This window comes from Taudactylus pleione, unplaced genomic scaffold, assembly GCF_031769625.1.
Source record: "Taudactylus pleione unplaced genomic scaffold, aTauple2 ptg000400l, whole genome shotgun sequence".
Classification (NCBI taxonomy): domain Eukaryota; kingdom Metazoa; phylum Chordata; class Amphibia; order Anura; family Myobatrachidae; genus Taudactylus; species Taudactylus pleione.
The window spans coordinates 6,268,756-6,292,553 of NW_028284802.1; positions in this window are offsets into that span (position 1 = coordinate 6,268,756).

Sequence of the window (23,798 nt, forward strand, 5' to 3'; positions counted from 1 at the left end):
CCCCCCCCACTCCCTATGTGCACGCGCCAAAGGTGCGCGCAGGGAAAAATTGGGTGTGTCAACATGACACACCCCTTTATCATCACTCTGAACATTCCTTTCCATATGCACCTTAACCCCAGTAGTGTCCCTTATACAGTACCCCCAGTATGCAATGTCCTCAGTTGTGGTCCCTCTTATGCAGGCCCATAGTAGTGCCCCTTATACAGTACCCCCAGTAGTGGTCCCCCTTTTGCAGCCCCCAATTAGTTCCCCTTATACAGTACCCCCCCAGTATGCAATGCCCCCAGTAGTGGTCCACCTTATGCAGCCCCTCATTAGTTCCCCTTATTCAGTACCCCAGTAGTGGTCTCACTTATGCAGTGCCTCCCCCTATGAAGTTCCCCCAGTAGTGGTCTCACTTATGCAGTGCCTCCCCCTATGAAGTTCCCCCAGTAGTGGTCCCCCTTATGCAGTGCTCCTTTATATAATGTCCCCAGCAGTAGTCCCCCCCCTTATGCAGTGCCCCCAGTAGTGGTCCCCCTTATGCAGGCCCCCAGCAGTGATCCCCCCTATTTAGTGCCCCCAGTAGTAGTCCCCTAGTAGTAAGCCCCTTATATAGTGCCCCCAGTAGTAGTTCCCCCCCTCCCGATGCAGTGTCCCAATTAGTAGTCCCCCCCTAGTTGTAGTCCCCAGTAGTGCCCCACCCCCAGTAGTGGTCCCCCCCAGTAATGGTGCCCCCGGTAATGGTCCCCCCCAGTAATGGTGCCCCCAGTAGTGCTCCCCCCTGTAATGGTGCCCCCAGTAGTGGTTCCCCCCCATAATGGTGCCCCCAGTAGTGGTCCCCCCCTGTAATGGTGCCCCCAGTAGTGGTCCCCCCCGTAATGGTGCCCCCAGTAGTGGTCCCCCCTTGTAATGGTGCCCCCAGTAGTGGTCCCCCCTGTAATGGTGCCCCCAGTAGTGGTCCCCCCCTGTAATGGTGCCCCCAGTAGTGGTCACCCCCCTGTAATGGTGCCCCCCCCCGATGTGCAAACACACAACACAAGTAGAAATTTTTTATGTAAAATACACTTACCTGAATCCACGCTCCGGCTCCAGCCACGGCTCCCGGCGCCGCACGTCAGTCCTCCCGGGCTGGCGCGCTCTGCATTATGGGAGAGACATCATGACATCATGACGTCTCTCCCATTACCCACTGCAGGAGCCGGAAGGGAGCCGGTTCTTGCAGTGGGAGCTCAGCAGCCAATGAGAGTCTGCCTGACTCTCATTGGCTGCTGGGTAACACACACATCGCTGCCGGACCGGCGGTGATGTGTGTATTACTGCACAGCCTAAGACCACCCGCCTCCCACCCTCCTCCTGGCGCTATTGGGTAAGCGCTCAGGGGGAGGGAAGGTCTCGGTTGTGCAGCAAAGGACCGGTGCTGGGCGCAGGGAAGCCTAGCGCCGGTCCTTTGTAAATGTGTAGCGCTGACCGCACACACTGCGATCGGCGCTACACTGCCTAACTAGGGCGGATCGGTACCGTGGCCGGCGGCGCCCCCCCTCGCCGCTGGACCTACGGCGCCCAGGGCACACGCCCTGCTCGACCCCCCTTAGTTACGCCACTGTCCTCCTGCCATGCCACTAAGTAATGCAGTGTGTACAGACATATCACGTCACTGTACAGCACAGCCAATGCCCAATATAACTGCAGATATATCTGCACATGGTGCTGTGTGTACGGGCAGTCAGCCGACCATCTGTACACTTGCTGCAGAGGTGACTGACAGCTCAACTGCGCATATGAATGCCCGCCCAGTTGTGAAGTCAGTCACGACACATTGGTCCAACGATTGGTAAGTGTCTATGCCCTTACCAGTCCTCACATAGGACTGATCTGTCGTCCTAGTGTGTACCCAGCTTAAGATCACAGCATAACAGGAATAGATCACACAGATATGTTACACATGTCGCCCTGGAACATTTGTTAAATGAGTAGGATACAGTAATTAATGTTTTCAATCTTTTTTTTATTGATAACAGACTCTGCAATATCAACAAATAAGAAGAGTCATCTGAATTCACTTAGAAGGAACAAGTGTAATAGTAAATCGCATATGGGGCGTTATATTCAGTAAAGCGACAGAACGCTGCGTCTCTGTGCACAGAGAATAATGCTAAAATATGTAAAAGCCACAAGAGGCATCTTGTATTAAACTATGCCACATTGCAGGCTTCCTGAGATTCTGCCTGTTTTAGAGATGGAAGCAAGTCCTGCTGTGACTGCGATTCTGCAGAGCCTTACTAGAGCACACCCAGAAAATGGTCCCAGCACACCTGCATTTTTATAACCCCCCCCCCACAAACCAACAACAAACGCTGACTACCTGTCACTCACTTTGAGAAAATGGTCCTCTTGGCAGCCACCGATCGCTAGTCCCTCGTAACGTGTGCGCAGTGCAGCTTTAGCACATACGCAGTGGTAAAAAAAATCGCTCCACTGCGTCCAATATCGACACAGCGTCAATCGCTAAATCAAGATCTTAGTTGGAGCTCATATCTTCTGCCAGCCGTCAACTGAGCACTAACTGTACTAAGCTTGTGTGGATTTCCCCCAGGTGCTTCGGTTTCCTTCCACTATCCAAAAATATGGTGATAGTTATTTGGCTCCTGAACAGGGGCTGGCTGGCAACTTTTAGCCTGGGGGGCAAATGCATGCAGGTGGCCCTGGCAGAGGAGTAGCGTGTAGCCAGGGTGCCCGAAGAACGTGCGTGCTACGGCGCCTCCCCCCCCATCAAGTGTTCCAGGGAGGAGGCGGGTCCATATAGGATTAATGTAGGGTAAAAATAAAGATATGGGGCAGCCCCCTGTTGTAGTGCCCATATTCAGTGCCCCCGTGTGCCACAGGAGAGAACACCCTTATGCAGGCCTCCAGTAGTGCCCCCAGTAGTGATCCCCCCTATGCAGTGCCCCTTGTGCCCCCAGTAGTAAGCCCCTTAAATAGTGCCCCCAGTAGTGGTCCCCCCTGTGCAGTGCCCCTTGTGCCCCCAGTAGTAAGCCCCTTATATAGTGCCCCTAATAGTGGTACCCCCTATGCAGTGCCCCTTATATAGTGCCCCCAGTAGCAGTCCACCCCCCATGCAGTGCCCCCAATAGTGGTAACCCTTATGCAATGCCCCTTAAATAGTGGCCTCAGTTGTAGTCTCCCCCCTATGCAGTACCCCCAGTATTGCCCTTTATATAGAGCCCCCAGCAGTGGTCCCTCGATGCAGTGCCCCCAGTGGTAGTCCCCTCCCCCTATGTAGTGCCCCTAGTAGTAGTCCCCTCCCCCCTATGCAGTGCCCCTAGTAGTAGTCCCCTTCCCTTGTAGTGCCCCTAGTAGTAGTCCCCCCCTTGTAGTGCCCCCAGTAGTAGTAGTCCTTCCCCTTGTAGTGCCCCCAGTAGTAGTAGTCCTCCCCCTTGTAGTGCCCCCAGTAGTAGTAGTCCTCCCCCTTGTAGTGCCCCCAGTAGTAGTCCCCCCCTTGTAGTGTCCCCAGTAGTAGTAGTCCCCCACCCCCCTTGTAGTGCCCCCAGTAGTAGTAGTAGTCCCCTTGTAGCGCCCCCAGTAGTAGTAGTCCCCTCCCCCTTGTAGTGCCCCCAGTAGTAGTAGTCCCCACTTGTGGTGCCCCCAGTAGTAGTAGTCCCCCCCTTGTAGTACCCCCCAGTAGTAGTAGTCCCCCACCCCCCTTGTAGTGCCCCCAGTAGTAGTAGTCCCCCCCTTTGTAGTGACCCCAGTAGTGCCAGACCCCCCCCCGCCCAGTAGACACACGTAATATAAAAAACAAAATAAAAAAAACCACTTACCTGAATCCCCGCTCCCGCCGCCGCCATCTGCTCCTCCGTCTGTCCTCCCGGGCCGGGCCGCTCTGCGTTATGGGAGAGACGTCATATGACGTAATGACGCCTTTCCCATTACCCACTGCGGGAGCCGGAAGATGGAGCGGCTCCTGCAGTGGGCGCAGCAGCAGCTAATGAGAGTCTGACAGACTCTCATTGGCTGCTGATCAAAACAAACACACAGCTGCCGGAGCCGGCGGCTGTGTGTTTGTCACTTGTGTAGCGCTGACCGAACTCCGTCCGGTCAGCGCTACACACGCGGTGCAGTCTGTGTCACAGTGACACAGACTGCCCGCGGCCCGCATGGCACATGGCCCCCTAACCCCCGGCCCAGCCCGCCACTGCTCCTGAATAACCCAAAAAATAACCCTAGTGCATATGTGTGTAAATGTGGTAGGGCATATATGTAAGCTCCACTGGTACTTATGTGACTGGTCTAATATTCTCTGCAAAGTGCTGCAATATATATAAAACTGGTAATAAATTAGAGCAGTGTTGCTCAAACTCGGTCCTCAGGACCCCACATAGGTCACATTTTGTAGGTCACCCAGCAGCTGCACAGGTGTAGTCACTACTCGCTGACACATTTTAAAAGATTCACAGGTGGAGATAATTATTTCACTTGCGATTCTGTGAGGAGACCTGGAAAATAAGCACTGTTTGGGGTCCTGAGGACCGAGTTTGAGAACCTGTGAATTAGAGGATATCAATTTGGAGGAAATTCGGTTTGGGTAAATACAAAAACACCCGAACTTGGGGTTTCCAAGTAGAACGGAGTCCCAGCTCAGGTCTTCCTGCCAAGATCTCAAAACAAGGCAAAACATAATTTTCCTGGAAATCTTGGATCTCACATGTTAAAAATTACATATAAAAGTCCCACCCTCGTGATCAGGCGCCATTTCACACAGGAGAGTAGAGGGAGGGGACTGTGGGCTGTGCATAAAAAATGCCATTGGGATGCCATTAGGGCAGAGAGAGTTGTAGTAGATAGATGGAGTGGGTGGGAAGCAAGGGCGTATTTATAATGGGTGCACTGTGTGTGGGGCCCACACCCTGCACCCATATTTTTAATACTTACTACTCCGGAGTCCCACGTTGAGTATCACAGCCCTGCACAAAACGCCTAGAAAATAGCCACCACGACCATTTTCCCTGCATTGGAGAAATTGCCGGGACAATGGCGACAGCGCCTTTTTTCCCAGTGACCTGCACATGTGCAGTAGACTCTGGGTACAGACTAGCGCCTACAGTCTGCTGATGTGGTGCTGTGCTCAGTGCACTCCTGGTCGCCTAAGAGAGAGGGGAGGGTGCCCCGGACAGCGACTATGCACGTATACCCCCTCCTCTCTTAATACGCCCCCGGTGGGAAGGGTGACTGCAGGTGCCTTTATTACTCTGTATATGTGTTTATTTGTGTGTCAGACACACAAAGAAAATTGTAAACAGGCTACTATGTGTGATGCTACAACACTAGGCTCTTGGTTGTTTATTAAAAAGTGATCTTTTCTTTCATAAGGAAATAATTCTGCAGTATAGGAAAATGTACTACACTCTGAAAAGTGATAAAGTACAGAGTGATAACTGACCAGCCACTCAGCTCTTAACTGTCATGTTACAGGCTGTGTTTGAAAAATGACAGTTAGCAGCTGATTGGCTGGTGGTTTATCACTCTTCACTTTATCACTTTTCAGAGCTTAGTACATCTGGCCCATATATCCCAAACAATTCCTGGCACACCACTGATTAAACATGCAGCATGCCCTGGTGCCTTTCCTACAGTAAGCATAGTAAGCTGTTTATGTGTATGGCACTCAAGGACCCAATATTGAAATAAACAACGCTGTCACAGCTATATTTTGCCAACGTTTCAAAGGCTTAACTCTTATCAAACTCTTGATTTTGCGATATTGGGTCCTGGAGTGCTGTCCGCATATTCAACTTACTTTATAACTACAATTGCTCCGTCATATATTCAGAATACTTAGCCAATACTGATAAGTCTATTCTGGATTTGTGATTATCCCTCCTTTCCAGCACTGTGTCACAATAAACAAAGTCCACCTGCCGGTATTATGTGTGGCAACCGTGCATCACACATTAATTGTGTGTCTGAGACAGGTAGAGGTTAGGGAGAAATTAACTAAGATTCGTGTTGGGCTGCAAACCCTAATAGCAGCTCTTCACCAGAACGTTTTTCACCGTAAATCACAAATTTGCTAAGAAGTGCGTTTGTCTGCATCTGCGAGTTCAGTCGTATGGACAATCACAAATGATGATTAGCAAATCTCGGATGCTCCAAAACTCGCAGACAGCAAATTTTAAAAGGTGGATGCACCTGAGCACGCACCAGAAATCTCAATATAATCATAGTAAATTCACAACACATTCGCAAGAAAATTCCGATTGGTCCAAAGTAGAGATGTGAGCCGACCCTCGTGTTTTGGTTTTGGTTTTGGATCTGGATCTCCCCTGGTTTTGGATCTGAATCTGGTTTTGGATTTTTTTTCCTTGGTGTTTTGTTTTCGTGTTTTGGTTTTGAATCTGGATTTTTTTCTTAAAAAATCCAAAAAACAGCTAAAATCACATAAAATGAGCCTTTTTTGTTCCTACAGTATTAATAACCTCAATAACATTTATTTCCACTCATTTCCAGTCAATTTTGGTTACCTCACAGCTCACAATATTGATTTTTTTCATCTAGTTAAAGGGCCAAAAGGTTGCATCCAGCTTGCTGGCTCAAAACTGATTGTTATAATTCTTAATAGAGTTGAGGACTGTGCAAAGATGATGGTTGGGATACCCTTGAGGATTGAAGGCATGGGCCTTCATAGAGGACAAGGAAGTTGACGGCCTTGCATTATCATGATGACTGGGGGTGGCAGCTACATGTGGTTCTTGGCCTTGCTGTCCTGTCATGTGACAACCCTCCATATTTTCTGTGGTCTTGAAGCAGTGTCACAAGCACCAATAGTGTAGCCAAGGTGCGGTTACAAAATTCACACAAATGCAGTCGTGCGCACACAGAAAAAAAATATACAAAAGACACTATTTTTTTGTTTTCGGGTCCAGAACTTGGGCCCAGAGCACAGATTGGCGATGACTCCAGTTGGGCAGCACTAGGATGCGTTGCAGTATCTTGTGTGACTAAGCCTAACACACACACACACACACACAGAAAATAAATAGACAAAAGACTAATTTTTTTTGCGGGGGGGTTTCGGGTCCAGAACTTGGGCCCAGAGCACAGATTGATGATGACTGGAGTCGGGCAGCAATAGGTTGCGTTGCCGACTAGCTAGATCTTGTGCGGCTAAGCCTAACACGCACAGACACACAGACAATTATTAGAAAAAAAGACAAATTGATTTTTATTTTTTTATGCTCCAGAACCTGGGCCCAGAGCACAGATTGATCATGACTGGAGTCGGGCAGCACTAGGTTGCAACTTGCGTTGCTGGCTGGATCGTATGCGGTACTGCGGTTAAGCCTAACACGCACGCACACAGACACAGAAAAATGCAGCGGCCTGTGTAAGCTCTTTTTCAATGGCCGCTGCCCTGCGGGACTTCCGTCATATTCTTCCTGCTTCTATCTTCAGGAGCTCTTCACCACTTCGTCCCGGCCGTCGTACCTCTTCTGCCCTCCTCGCGCCAGCTAATTCAAGCTGGCACCAGGGGGCGGGGCCAATCACAGCTCGTCGCGGCCATCCCCTGCTGGCACCAGGATTCAGACATGCCATCACGCACATGGAGCAGCAGCGGCAATCCACCGCTACCTCCACGCCTGCTGCGCCGGATGGGGGCGGCATCACGACCGATCCCGGCCCGCCGCCCGACCTGCTGCTGGACTCCACCACACCCTCGAACGGGGTGGGATCCCTCCAGATCCCACCCGACTCTGATGCCCGGGGCTCCCTCCAACCCAAGGCACCCCCACCCTCCAGGCGTGGAAGGTGAGGATGCCTAGTAGCATATTTAAAAAAAACGAAGACTGTCTCTAAAAGACACATCCTCTTGTTACACAATATTGGCGGTGGCAGCAGGTCATTGCTGTAGCCGTAGCCCACTATTCCCGAGCCCACTGTGCCTTATCTTCACACACTGCTCGCTCGGTATAGGCTGTCTGTGTGACAGTGAGAGCTGTGATACCGACGCAGGGACCTGTTCCCTGCATTCCTCCCCTGTTCTCTCCTCCCCTCCGCTAGGATGCCGGGCTGCCAGTTTGCATTGTGAGGCTGTGACTGTGACATGTACAGTACAGTTATGCAAATTTGTAACTATAGATGACTATATATATATATATATATATATATATATACCTATGGATATGAGTGTAGTGTGCATATATGAAGCTATGTATATCATATGTCTATTTGGTATCTGTATATGAGTGTATGTGTGTGTATGTGTATATTGTTTTCGTTTAGATATATGTATACATATAGAGTGCATGTATCTGAACCTATGTATCTAGTATCTGTATATGGATGAGTGTCTGTGTGTATATACCTGTGTGTATTTGTATATGAGTGTCTTTATGTACCTATGTATATGTGTATCTGGTTACTGTATATGGATATATGAGTGTCTACTGTATGTGTGCATTTTATGTATATGTGTATCATATGGGTGTCTATATGTGCATGTACCTACCTATTTATATGTGTATCATATGGGTGTCTATATGTGCATTTACGTACCTATGTACGTGTTTCTATAAATGGAGGAGGTGGTGTGCTCATTATAACTATATTTTCTGAAAATTTTTGCGCACCAGAAGTGCATCACTCGCACTTCCGGTTCTCACATAAAACCCATTTACATACATGATGGGCTTTTACATAGTCTCCTCCATAGCGGGTTTATACGCTCATTACTGTGCCGCACTCCCCCCTGGCTCAAGGGCAGTGTGTCCATTGGCACCAAGTCTTTCCTGCCCATGAACCGCATAGGTGCCCCGCAGTACTTCCGGTTTTGTGGCCCTCTTGCATGGGGTTAGTCGTCTTGATTTGGTATCCGTCTTTCATGGAAAGCCCATTGCGAAAGCCCATAATGTATATAAACAGACTTTACGTGGGAACCGAAAGTGCGGGTGACGCACTTCCAGTCCACCTAAATTTTCTGAAAATATAGTTATAATTAATGTGATCAGCCCTGAGTTTATTGTCAGACACTTTGGCAGGATGGATCACTCCCACCCACCTATAGATATAATTAGGGGTGTTTGGAGTAATGTAGAATATGTAATGATTAATTGAAGTGATAGTGACCCATGACCCAGAAGTCCACCACATCAAGGGTATATAAAGAGAACCCTATAACCACAGTCACACCGCCTCGAGGAACAGAGTCTGATGCTCTCGAAACGCGCTGGAGGGGTGTGGCAGGAGGTTCTTAAACAGTAGATATCCAGGGGTGCCCTTCTATGAGGTTCCTGTATGAGGTTTCCGGAGACCTCCACCGTTTAATATCTACAGGCCCTTATTGAGGGGACATCTGGTAATTCTCCCATCTATTACCATCAGTGTACCTGCACCATATTTATACTTGCTGTATAATGGTTGATATTGGCTTATAATCTAACATTATCAGTGTACCTATACTGGATCATGTTATAGATTAGCTTCTTGTTTTAATATGTGTTTTTCTTGAATGAATAAATAGTGAGTTACTGTATTACACCATATTTCTGCATTACTTTTGTTTTGCATAATATGAAAACATATCTACTTTAAGAAATTATATCTACGCACAAGTCTGTATGTGCACGGATTTAAGGGAAGTATATTGATTATTTTCTATTTTGTGACACGAGCGCTTTCTAATTATCACCATTCTGTTTACTGTGATTTTGTGGGGATAAGGGACACACAAATGAGACCATTAATCCAAATGAACAGGCATTTGCGTAAGCGTAACATAGCCTCTCGCCCATTAATGTCAGCATAATGCAGCAAACTGACAATGTCTTTACCATTAATTCTAATATTAATTCAAATCTCGAAAATCAGGCCAGTATCCTGGAATCAAACCATCGTGTGCTTGAGGCACAAACAAATGCTAACATTAATTTTCAGGAACGTTTATTAGTTCCAAAATCCAACAATTAGGGATATTAACCTCTTGAATGTGGCTAGAACTTGGCCCCGGTAGCTGGAGAAGGTGGCTTGCAATATGCTAACCACCCTCCCAGTTACTGACTGAGAGTTCCCAGTACCCTGCAGCTGGAAGGTAGGGGGGTGCCTGGGTGCTGGTAGTGTAGGAGGGGTGTGTCTGGGTGCTGGTAGTGTAGTAGGGGGGGTGTCTGTGTGTTTTTAGTGTAGTTAGGGGGGTGTCTGTGCATTTTTAGGGTAGTGGTGGGGTGTCTGTGTTTTTAGTGTAGGAGGGGGTGTCTGTGTTTTTAGTGTAGTGGTGGGGTGTCTGTGTTTTTAGTGTAGGAGGGGGTGTCTGAGTGCTGGTAGTGTACTAGGGGGTGACTGGGTGCTGGTAGTGTAGTAGGGTGTGTGTGTGTGTTTTTAGTGTAGGAGGGGGTGCCTGGGTGCTGGTAGTGTAGGAGGGGGTGTCTGGGTGCTGGTAGTGTATTGGGGGGGCATCTGTGTGTATTTAGTGTAGGAGGTGGTGTCTGAGTGCTGGTAGTGTACTATGGGGTGACTGGGTGCTGGTAGTGTAGTAGGGGGGGTGTCTGTGTGTTTTTAGTGTAGGAGGGGGTGTCTGGGTGCTGGTAGTGTAGGAGGGGGTGTCTGGGTGCTGGTAGTGTAGGAGGGGGTGTCTGAGTGCTGGTAGTGTACTATGGGGTGTCTGAGTGCTGGTAGTGTAGTAGGGGGGTGTCTGCGTGTTTTTAGTGTAGGAGGGGGTGTCTGGGTGCTGGTAGTGTAGGAGGGGGTGTCTGAGTGCTGGTAGTGTACTATGGGGTGACTGGGTGCTGGTAGTGTAGTGGGGGGGTCTGTGTGTATTTAGTGTAGGAGGGGGTGTCTGAGTGCTGGTAGTGTACTAGGTGGTGACTGGTAGCTGGTAGTGTAGTAGGCGGGGTGTCTGTGTGTTTTTAGTGTAGGAGTGGGTGTCTGGGTGCTGGTAGTGTAGGAGGGGGTGTCTGGGTGCTGGTAGTGTAGTGGGGGGGTCTGTGTGTATTTAGTGTAGGAGGGGGTGTCTGAGTGCTGGTAGTGTACTATGGGGTGACTGGGTGCTGGTAGTGTAGTAGGGGGGGTGTCTGTGTGTTTTTAGTGTAGGAGGGGGTGTCTGGGTGCTGGTAGTGTAGTAGGGGGGTGTCTGTGTGTATTTAGTGTAGGAGGGGGTGTCTGTGTGTTTTAGTGTAGGATGGGGTGTCTGAGTGCTGGTAGTGTAGTAGGGGGTGTCTGGGTGCTGGTATTGTAGTGGGGGGGGTCTGTGTGTATTTAGTGTAGTAGGGGGTGTCTGAGTGCTGGTAGTGTACTAGGGGGTGACTGGGTGCTGGTAGTGTAGTAGGGGGGGTGTCTGTGTGTATTTAGTGTAGTAGGGGGTGTCTGAGTGCTGGTAGTGTATTAGGGGGTGACTGAGTGCTGGTAGTGTAGTAAGAGGGTGTCTGTGTGTATTTAGTCTAGGAGGGGGGTGTCTGTGTGTTTTTAGTGTAGGAGGGGGTGTCTGAGTGCTGGTAGTGTAGTAGGGGGGTGTCTGTGTGTATTTAGTGTAGGAGGGGGTGTCTGGGTGCTGGTAGTGTAGTAGGGGGGTGTCTGTGTGTATTTAGTGTAGGAGGGGGGTGTCTGTGTGTTTTTAGTGTAGGAGGGGGTGTCTGAGTGCTGGTAGTGTACTAAGGGGTGTCTGGGTGCTGGTAGTGTAGTGGGGGGTGTCTGTGTGTTTTTAGTGTAGGAGGGGGTGTCTGAGTGCTGGTAGTGTAGTAGGGGGTGTCTGGGTGCTGGTAGTGTAGTGGGGGGGGTCTGTGTGTATTTAGTGTAGTAGGGGGTGTCTGAGTGCTGGTAGTGTACTAGGGGGTGACTGGGTGCTGGTAGTGTAGTAGGGGGGTGTCTGTGTGTATTTAGTGTAGGAGGGGGTGTCTGGGTGCTGGTAGTGTAGGAGGGGGATGTCTGGGTGCTGGTAGTGTAGTAGGGGGGTATCTGTGTTTTTAGTGTAGGAGGGGGTTCTGGGTGCTGGTAGTGTAGGAGGGGGTTCTGGGTGCTGGTAGTGTAGTAGGGGGGTGTCTGTGTGTATTTAGTGTAGGAGGGGGGTGTCTGAGTGCTAGTAGTGTAGTAGGGGGTGTCTGGGTGCTGGTAGTGTAGTGGGGGGGTGTCTGTGTGTTTTTAGTGTAGGAGGGGGTGTCTGGGTGCTGGTAGTGTAGTAGAGGGTGTCTGGGTGCTGTTAGTGTAGTAGGGGGATGTCTGTGTTTAGTGTAGGAGGGGGTGTCTGGGTGTTGGTAGTGTAGTAGGGGGGTGTCTGGGTGTTGGCAGTATAGTAGGGGGCTGTCTGTGTGTTTTTAGTGTAGGAGTGTTTTTATGTGTTAAAATATATATATATGCGTGTGTGTGCATTATATATATATATATTTTTTATTTTTTTTATTTTTTTTTATATATATATATATATATATGTATATTTTCATATATATATATATTGTGACACAGTTAGGTTAGGGGGTCCCTCTCCTGGGTAGAGGACTCCTTCCTTACACACACACACAGCAGCAAGGAAGCAGCACACCAGTCTGGATGCAAGTACAAGCTGGTTGGCGCCAGTCTTTATTGTACAATGTCAGAAACATAAAGAAAACATAAATATAAATCCTAGCCCTGTCGGGGCACTAACTTCACAGGTAGTTCCCTCACTACCAGAACCTGGCAGGGCCTAATACCCTCGCCAGCAACAAAGCACAGCACAACACTCACAGTTAGGTTTCCAAGTGTCTCTGAGCAAACTCCCTGCCTGCTCTCCCAGGTGAGACAACCAGCCCTAAACAAACTAGGCTTATATTGGCCACTCTCAGGTGGAAAACCTAGCAAGCCTGTTACCAGGCTAAGAGAACCAAAACCTGGAGTGGCCGTGGGTGGAGCCCTCCCTCTTCTCTCACCCACAATCCCCAGGTCCCAAACCGGCTTTTCAAAAAGCCGAAACTCAAGCCTGCTACACTGCAGACTTTCTCCTGGGGATTTTAAACACATAGGACAGGAATCTGGGATAAATGTCCCTGCCACAGACCACTTTACCAGTGATCCTATCACATATCCCCCCCTTTGTTTCGACCTATGGGGCGGAACAACTGAAGCCCCCAAACAATGAACGCGTGACAACGCGTCTGCATTAAACAACAGGCCCCCTGGCCTGTGTTCCACTGAAAATTTAAAAGTTTGTAACGCCAAGAACCATCTCGTATTACTGTCCTTACTTTCGGACATCCACTTTATGGCCAACGCCTCCTTCTCCACTGTGGCATCGGGTAGGCATCGAATTTTGAAACACTGTTCAACCTTCGGAAGTCATTGCAGAAACGCACACTCCCGTCGGGCTTTGGAATCAACACAATGGGACTTGACCATTCACTATGTGATACTTCAATAACCCCTAACTCTAGCATATTTTTAATTTCTTTCGACACCGATGCTCTTGGTGCTTCTGGTAACCTATAGGGCTTTAGATTAACTTTAACCCCTGGGTCAGTGATGATGTCATGTTTAATGACCGAGGTTTTCCCAGGTACGTCAGAGAACAGCACCCTATTTCTGACCAGAAACTCCTTGACCTCTCGTTGTTGAATTGCCGACAGGGTTTTTGCCACTGTCACTTCGGGAACTAAGGTTACTAAGGAATTTACTGGAGCAAAGCTGCGTAACCGAGCATTGCGGTTGTATACCCTCTGCCGTGCCTGTTGAGCCGGTTCCAGGTGCTCTCTTACTATCGGCACCTCTGTAATAGGCACTGGAACTAGTGGACCCTTTAAATGTGGTCTGGGAGCATGATACTGACACTTAGGGCAGGATGCGCAGAAGTCAGACACCTCTTTATGAAGCCTGGGCCAGAAAAACCTCTGCATTATTCGCTCAGTGGTTTTCTCTACCCCTAGATGGCCTGCCATTATATGACCATGGGCCAGATCCAACACTGTTCTTCTGTAGGCTTTGGGAACTATTAGTTGTTCCACAATATCTTCCCCCTTCTTAGTCACCTGATATAACAACTCCTGACACATTACCATGTGGGGATAGGACAAAGGACTATCAGGGTCTGCGGGTTTACCATCAACTACTTTTACATTCTCCCTGGCTTTTACCAAAGTAGGGTCATTCAACTGCTCCACGGCAAAGACCTCTCTTCTGACCTCTAAATCAGGCAGATGATCCACTGGCCCAACAACACTTCCCACCTTAATGGGAGGCACATCAGTTGGCGGGCCACCGGCACGCTCCGCATTCTCTAGTTTGCCAACCATAGTAGGAAAAGGAAATAACTCTGACTCAGAAGAAACTCCCTCCTCCACTATATCGACAACCTTCTCAAGTGGACCAGGGTTGTTCACTTCTGGAACAAAACGGCTTTTCCACAATTTCCAGAAGTGAGCAAAGTCTCTCCCCAATATTGCATCGTACATCAGACCAGGCACCAAACCCACAGAAACTATAGCAGAGCCACATGGTGTCTCGATGTTCACCTCGGCAGTAACATAATATCGAGTATCCCCATGTATGCAGGTCACACCAACAGTTTTCCCTGTATGCCTCAAGGGGTTCACCAGCTCAGCTTTTATAAGTGTCACCAAGCTACCAGAGTCTAGCAGTGCCTCTACTCGGTTGCCATCTACAGTGAGTACACACATGTGCTTATCAGTCTCAGCCTTCCGGTCAGCCGTACAGGCTGTCTGTGCAAAGAAAGACCCCCTGCGGTAGACATGAGCAGTATCACATTGCATAGGTTCAGTTGTAAGTGAACAATTAGCGGAAATATGGCCGAAGTCACCACACCGGAAACACTGAATCATATTAATGTCTAGTCGTTTACGGGGCAAGAACCTTCCTGGCCTGGCAGGCCTGTCTCCAGGTTCTACACCCTCAGTCTTAGGTACATCCCACCGCCCAGCACCCTTCTCCCCTGGAACAGTCTTACCAGTGTCTGTGGGAGTTCGCCGGTGTGCCATCGGGGCTTGGTGGGGCATACTCCTCAGCTCCTCAGCCGCCACGTACCTCTCCACTAGCTCGACCAACTGGTCCACGGTCTTAGGGTCTGCATGGCTCACCCACTTGCGCAGAGTCGCGGGTAATGATCGCAGGTACCAGTCCATCACGACCCTTTCCACGATCTGTGGTCCATCAGCATCTTGGGCTGTAGCCATTTTGAGGACAGATGGACGAGGTCATGCATCTGTGAACGTGGAGGCTTGTCCATATGGAACTCCCAGCGGTGGACCCGTTGGGCAAGAACAAAGGTGGTGACTCCCAAGCGAGTTAGGATCTCCTGTTTTAGTTTTTTATAGTCCTTGGCATCAGCCAGGCATAAGTCGAAATATGCTTTTTGTGGCTCCCCAGACAAAAAAGGTGCCACCAGACTTGCCCACTGCTCCTGGGGCCAACTCTCCCTTTCGGCCATTCTTTCAAATGCGGCGAGATAGGCCTCCACATCATCGCCCGAAGTCAGCTTTTGAAGGAAGTGACTGGCTCGTACGGAGTGAGTGGGGGTGGGAGGACCAGTAGCAACATCTCTGGGCCGGGCGACCAGGTGCTGTAGCACCTCTTTTATGGCCTGGCAGGTTTCCTCGATGGCGACCTGTTGTTGCCTCTGGGCTGTCTCCAAGGCCAACAGTTGCACCCTGGTGGATTCCTGCTGAGCTCAGGTAGATTCCTCCTGAAGTTTGTTCATCTCCTGCTGAGCTCTGGTAGATTCCTGCTGAGCTGCTGTAGCTTGGAGCAAGGCCTTAATCATGTCCTCCATTTTGTCCTGGGGTGTAGGTTGGAAGCTGAACCTTGCCTCTCTGAGCATTGGCTGACGCCTCCTCTATGGGACTCCAAGGACACAGTGTTATTTCCACACTCACAAATTGGGTGTCTGTCCCTTTAATTTTTAAACGGAAAGTTTTCCTCTTGCTGCAACTTCAGTGTGTGTGGGTGCCCGCATTCTCCACCATATTGTGACACAGTTAGGTTAGGGGGTCCCTCTCCTGGGTAGAGGACTCCTTCCTTACACACACACACAGCAGCAGGGAAGCAGCACACCAGTCTGGATGCAAGTACAAGCTGGTCGGCGCCAGTCTTTATTGTACAATGTCATAAACATAAAGAAAACATAAATATAAATCCTAGCCCTGTTGGGGCACTAACTTCACAGGTAGTTCCCTCACTTCCAGAACCTGGCAGGGTCTAATACCCTCGCCAGCAACAAAGCACAGCACAACACTCACAGTTAGGTTTCCAAGTGTCTCTGAGCAAACTCCCTGCCTGCTCTCCCAGGTGAGACAATCAGCCCTAAACAAACTAGGCTTATATTGGCCACTCTCAGGTGGAAAACCTAACAAGCCTGTTACCAGGCTAAGAGAACCAAAACCTGGAGTGGCCGTGGGTGGAGCCCTCCCTCTCCTCTCACCCACAACCCCCCAGGTCCCAAACCGGCTTCTCAAAAAGCCGAAACTCAAGCCTGCTACACTGCAGACTTTCTCCTGGGGATTTTAAACACATAGGACAGGAATCTGGGATAAATGGCCCTGCCACAGACCACTTTACCAGTAATCCTATCACAATATATATATATATATATATATATATATATATATATGCAAATGGATATGTGTTGATTGGAATTTGAGTTGCTGGCACCAGGGCACTTTTAACTCTATCTAAGGGAGTGCCGACCTAATGGAACTTGTTTTGTATATACATATATATTAGGGGTGAGCGGGTTCGGTTTTCTGAAATCCGAACCCCCCCGAGCCCCCCCGATCCGAGGCCGATCCAAGTCAGGCTCGACTTTTCCCGGCCTGACTCGGATCTGAAATCGAGGCAAAATGTCATCATCCCGCCTTCTGGGTCTCGCGGGTTTTGGATCCTATATAAGGTACCTGCGTTGGCGCCATTTTCTCACTCGGCTGTGGACAGTGAAGAGGGAGGGTGGGAGTTAGGGCTGGCTGGGCTGTGTAGTGTAGTGTAGTGTAGTGCAGAGTAGTGTTGTGCTGTGCTGTGCTGCGCTGTGCTGCGCTGTGCTGCGCTGTGCTGCTGTTGTCCATAGGGGCTGTGTCCACTACTTCAAAGTCCATAGGGGCTGGCTGTGTTGTGCTGTGCTGCTGTTAATAGGGGCTGTGTCCACTACTTCAAAGTCCATAGGGGCTGGCTGTGTTGTGCTGTGCTGCTGTTAATAGGGGCTGTGTCCACTACTTCAAAGTCCATAGGGGCTGGCTGGACTGTGTTGTGCAGTCAGTTCTCCATAGGGGCTGTGTCCACTCCAAAGTCCTGTGCAGTGTCCCAGTCCTAAAGGGGTGCTGTAGTGTTGTCCAGGGGGTGCTCTGTCCAACAGGGGTGCTCCCCCCAAGTGCTAAAAAAATAATATTTTTTCTGTGTTTGTGAATTGTGTGCGCAGTAGCCGCACGTGCATCAACAAAGTAGTGCCAAGCGTGCGCCTGTGTCATAAGTAAAGGGCCGGCTGGCTTGACCGTTAAAGGGTGCAGTAACCCCCAAAGTACACTACAAACCAACTAACAAAATATTTTTTCTGTGTTTGTGAATTGTGTGCGTAGTAGCCGCACGTGCATCAACAAAGTAGTGCCAAGCGTGCGCCTGTGTCATAAGTAAAGGGCCAGCTGGCTTGACCGTTAAAGGGTGCTGTAACCCCCAAAGTACACTCCAAACCAAAAAAATATATATTTTCTGTGTTTGTGAATTGTGTGCGCAGTAGCCGCATGTGTATCAACAAAGTAGTGCCAAGCGTGCGCCTGTGTCATAAGTAAAGGGCCGGCTGGCTTGACCGTTAAAGGGTGCTGTAACCCCCAAAGTACACTCCAGTCCAAACCAAAAAAATATATATTTTCTGTGTTTGTGAATTGTGTGCGCAGTAGCCGCACGTGCATCAACAAAGTAGTGCCAAGCGTGCGCCTGTGTCATAGGTAAAGGGCCGGCTGGCTTGACCGTTAAAGGGTGCTGTAACCCCCAAAGTACACTCCAAACCAAATAACAAAATATTTTTTCTGTGTTTGTGAATTGTGTGCGCAGTAGCCGCACGTGCATCAACAAAGTAGTGGCAAGCGTGCGCCTGTGTCATAAGTAAAGGGCCGGCTGGCTTGACCGTTAAAGGGTGCTGTAACCCACAAAGTACACTCCAAACCAAAAAAAAAAATATTTTCTGTGTTTGTGAATTGTGTGCGCAGTAGCCGCACGTGCATCAACAAAGGAGCAGCGCCAAGCGTGCGCCTGTGTCCCATAAGTAAAGAGCCGGCTGGCTCATTTCTTAAAGGGTGGTGTAACCCACAAAGTGCACTACTCTCCAGCAAAAATAAAAAAATATTTTCTGTGTTTAGCCGCACGTATATATCAAATCGATATAACATAAATGGAGGACCAAACTTTCTCCGATAACAATAAAATAGAGAAAGATCAAGAACCACTTCCTCCTAGTGCTGAAGCTGCTGCCACTAGTCATGACATAGACAATAACATGCCATCAACGTCGTCTGCCAAGGCCGATGCCCAATGTCATAATAGAGGGCACATACAATCCCAAATGACAAAGTTCAGGAAAATGACCTTGAAAAAAACATTTAAATCAGCTGAAGAGAAACGTAAACTTGCCAATATACCATTTACGACACGGAGTGGCAAGGAATGGCTAAGGTCGATCCCTAGTATGTTCATGACTAGTGGTTCAGCTTCACATGACGATGGAAGCCCTCCTCCCACTAAAAAAATCAAACGAGTTAAGCTGGCAAAAGCACAGCGAAGAACTGTGCTTTCTAAGAAGATATCACAAATCCCCAAGGAGAGTCCAAGTGTGGTGGTGGTTGCGATGCCTGACCTTCCCAGCACTGGATGGGAAGAGGTGGCTCTTTCCACCATTTGCACGCCCCCTGCAAGTGCTGAAAGGAGCACCCACAGTCCACTTGCTGATATGCAAATTGAAGATGTCACTGTTGAAGTACAACAGGATGAGGATACTGGTGTAGCTGGCGCTGAGGAGGAAGTTGGCGAGGAGGATTCTGATGGTGATGTGGTTTGTTTAAATCAGGCTCCGGGGGAGACAGTTGTTGTCCGTGGGATGAAAAAGCCCATCACGGTCATGCCTGGGCAGAAGACCAAGCATTCCACCTCTTTGGTCTGGCAATATTTCTATCCAAATCTGGACAACAACTGTCTTGCCATATGTACCATATGTAAATGTGAAATAAGTAGGGGTAGGGACGTCAACCACCTAGGAACATCCTCCCTTATACGGCACCTGCAGCGCATTCATAAAAAGTTACTGTCAAGTTCAGAAACTTTGGCTAAGACCGAAAGCAGTCCAGGGACACCTAAATCCCGTTGTCCTGTTGTATCCAAGCGCCTGCAAACCACACCGTCAACTCCCTCCTCGTCAATTTCCTCCTTAGTCAGGATCGGAAGTAGTCCTGCAGGCCATGTCACTGGCATGACTGACTCTCCTATCCGGGATTCCTCCGGAGGATCCTGCATTGCTACGCCTACTGCTGCCGTTGCTGCTGTTGCTGCTGCTGGGAGTCGTTCATCATCCCAGAGAGGAAGTAGGAACACCACTACTTTTACTAAACAATTGACCCTCCAACAGTCCTTAGCGAGGAGGATGAAGTACGACAGCAGTCATCCTGAAGCAAAACGGATAACTGAGGCCTTGACTGCTATGTTGATGTTAGACGTGCGTCCGGTATCCACCATTAGTGCAGTGGGATTTAGACAATTGATGGAGGTAGTGTGTCCCCGGTTCCAAATCCCGTCTAGATTCCACTTCACTAGGCAGGCGATACCGAGACTGTACAGAAACGTCAGAAAAAGTGTCCTCAGAGTCCTGAAAAATGCCGTTGTACACAATGTCCACTTAACCACGGACATGTGGACAAGTGGAACAGGGCAGACTAAGGACTATATGACTGTGACAGCCCACTGGGTAGATGTATCACCTTACGCAGCAACAGCAGCAGCATCACCAGTAGCATCATCTCAGAAACGCCAGCTCGTTCCAAGGCAGGCTACGCTGTGTATCACCGGTTTCAGTAAGAGGCACACTGCCGACAACCTCTTAGAGAAACTGAGGGAAATCATCGCCCAGTGGCTTACCCCACTTAGACTCTCCTGGGGATTTGTGATATCTGACAACGCCACCAATATTGTTCGGGCATTACACCTGGGCAAATTCCAGCACGTCCCATGTTTTGCTCACACAATAAACTTGGTGGTGCAGAATTTTCTGAAAAGCGACAGGGGCGTGCAGGAGACGCTTTGGGTGGCCCGAAAAATTTCTGCCCACTTTCGCCATTCAGCGACTGCGTGCCGAAGACTGGAGCACCAGCAAACACTCTTGAACCTGCCCCGCCATCACCTGAAGCAAGAGGTTGTGACGCGGTGGAACTCAAACCTCTATATGCTTCAGAGGATGGAGGAGCAGCAAAAGGCCATACAAGCCTATACATCCACCTATGACATAGGCAAAGGAGGGGGTATGCACCTGACTCAAGCGCAGTGGAGAATGATTTCCGTGTTGTGCAAGGTTCTCCAGCCCTTCGAACTTGCCACACGTGAAGTCAGTTCAGACACTGCCAGCTTGAGTCAGGTCATTCCCCTCATCAGGCTTTTGCAGAAGCAGCTGGAGAAAGTGAAGGAGGAGCTAAGACGGAGCGATTCCGCTCGGCATGTGGGACTTGTGGATGAAGCCCTTCATTCGCTTTGCCAAGATTCCACGGTGGTCAATCTGTTGAAATCAGACCACTACATTTTGGCCACCGTGCTCGATCCTAGGTTTAAAGCCTATGTGGTGTCTCTCTTTCCGGCCGACACAAGCCTGCAGAGGTGCAAAGACCTGCTGGTGAACACACTGTCAGCTGAAGCGGAACGTGACATGTCAACAGCTCCTTCTTCATTTTCTCCCGCAACTGGGGCTGCCAGGAAAAAACTTAGGTATCCTAAGCAACCCGCTGGCGGTGATGCAGGGCAGGCAGGACCAAGTTTGGACATCTGGTCCGGACTGAAGGATCTGGCAACAATTTCTGACATGTCTACTGTCACTGCATATGATACTGTCACCATTGACAGAATGGTGGAGGATTACATCGGTGACAGCATCCAAGTAGGCATGTCAGACAGTCCATACCTGTACTGGCAGGAAAAAGAGGCAATTTGGAGGCCCCTGTACAAACTGGCTCTATTTTACCTGAGTTGCCCCCCCTCCAGTGTGTACTCCGAAAGAGTGTTTAGTGCAGCCGGGAACCTTGTCAGCGAAAGGCGTAGGAGGTTGCTTCCACAGAATGTGGAGAAGATGATGTTCATCAAAATGAATTATCAGCTCTTCCAGGGAGACCAGCATCCAGAACGTACAGAGGGACCTGTGGTGGTGGATTCCAGCGGGGACGAGTTAATACTCTGTGAGGATGAGGATGTACACACTGAAGAGGGTGAGGAATCGGTGGATGAGGAGGATGAGGATGACATCTTGCCTCCGTAGAGCCAGTTTGTGCAGGGACAGATTAATTGCCAGCTTGTTTTGTGGGGGCCCAAACGAACCAATCATTTCAGCCACAGTTGTGTGGCAGACCCTGGCGCTGAAATGATTGGTTTGTTAAAGTGTGCATGTCCTGTTTATACAACATAAGGGTGGGTGGGAGGGCCCAAGGACAATTCCATCTTGCACCTCTTTTTTTTCTTTGCATTATGTACAGTTTGGGGCCTAGTTTTTCAAACTGCCATCCTGTCTGCCACTGCAGTATCACACCTAGATGGGTCACGTGTTTGTGCCGCCCACTCGTGTCGCTTAGCATAGTCATCCAGCTACCTCGGTGCAACCTTTTGGACATAAAAACACTATTGTGAGGTGTGAGGTGTTCAGAATAGACTGGAAATGAGTGGAAATTAAGGTTATTGAGGTTAATAATAGCATAGGAGCAGAAAAACCTACAAATTCTGTGATTTTAGCTGTTTTTATGCTTTTTTTCAAAAAAATACAGATCCAAAACACAAAACCCAGAACCCAAAACACGGAAGGGTGGTTTTGGCAAAACCAATCCAGATCCAAAACACGAAGAAAGATCCAGATCCAAAACCAAAACACAAAACACGAAAAGTGGCCGGTGCACACCCCTAATATATATATTATGATTTTCAACTTTTATTGATAGAGGCCCCCACATGTTTGTTGCCCAGGGGCCCCCACAGACCTTAATCCGGCCCTGGTTCCCACTAGCAAAGATGTGCAGGACAGCCAGCAGTTTGTGTGGGCCTTATATGGCTCAGAACCGTGCAGTGTCTGGCTCAAGTTTTAATGATGTCCTACAGGTTCATTACATTATTGCAGTTAAGGCTGAACATCTGTATGTCCTCATCATTAAACACTGCATTGAGATTTAAACACCCACGGAAGAACCTAGGTCTACGTAGGCTCTGCGACATCTCTACCAGCTGGTTCCTCTGTTCTGTTTCTTGCTCCTGGGCCCTTTAAGTCAGCTTGTGCAATCTACATGAAATAACAGCCTGTGCCCACAAGACAGAAAAGCTTGTTTCAGCCAGGAGCGAAATCGCAGACAGTGCTGCTTCTGAGTTGGGCGCCCTTTATAAGCGTCATGGTTGAGACTGTCCTAATTGAAATGCTTTGCACATGCAAATACACCACTGATTTGGTCGTCTATTAATTTTGTGTATTGCATTGTGACTTGGGTGTGAGTTCGCTGGTGTTAGTATATTCGTGAGGTTATTCATACGTTTCGCCCAATGGCGATATGCCATGAAATGGAGTGTGAAGTCATGTTTGACATGCGAAATCCATGCAAGTTGGCCTTTAGTAAATTCCCAATTTCCAAACTCATGGGTGTATCACTGAAAAACACCAAATCGCACCAACACGATTCTTAATAAATTTCCCCCTAGTAGTCTATCCGTCCTCCCCTTGTCCTCAGGTTACTTAGATTGCACACAGTTATCAGTGTGCTGGTACCTCAAACTTCAAAACACTCAAATATGTGGTAATTTAAACATAAATTGGACATTTAAAATAGGACTTAGGAGCTCATTCAGACCCGCTCGCAGATGCGTTCAATCACACCCAGCGTATGCAAATCCAGCGCATGCCCAGCAAGGCAGGCGATCGCACAGCATGGCGTTAGCACGCCCATTATGTCTTGCCATGTGATCACTTTGTGTATGCAGACGCCCACCAGCCATTCATAAGACGCCCACTTGTGCACGTCATCTCCTGGAAGTGCATGAAACCATCGGTACATCAAGCACCATCGGATGCGATCGCAGCACTTGAGGTTGACTATTCCCTTCCGCAAGCACTGCGATCACTTCAGTGTGAAATACAACCAAGTGACGTGTACAATGACGCTGCCTTTTAATTATGCACGCCTCTGAAACGGCATTGAGACACTCATGCACACCTGCATTCACACCTCCACTCCCCCTAGTGGCCAGCCCCTGTCACCACCCACAAACGGCCTCTCCTGTCACTCACTCTGCTGGGCAGTCTATGCGCAGCAAGTGAACACTTCCCGATCTCTCGCACTGGTTCGCGCATGCGCAGAATGTGACAATCGGCCAGCTACGAGCGATCACATCCTAACGAGCGGGTCTGAATCAGCTCCTTAATACGTTAATCCATTATATTCCTGAGCGCATTTCTACACAGCTACTGTATCATTAGACGTTCCATCTCATTACATCAGCTTTCAAGATATTAAACATTAGCATATTTATTGCCTTTATACAAAACACTTTAACCCACAGTGGCTCAGTGGGCAGTATGCCCGTCTCAACGTGGTGATAATATACACAAGGTGTTTTGAGCCTAACCTTATGCTAACCTTGACGCTAATGTC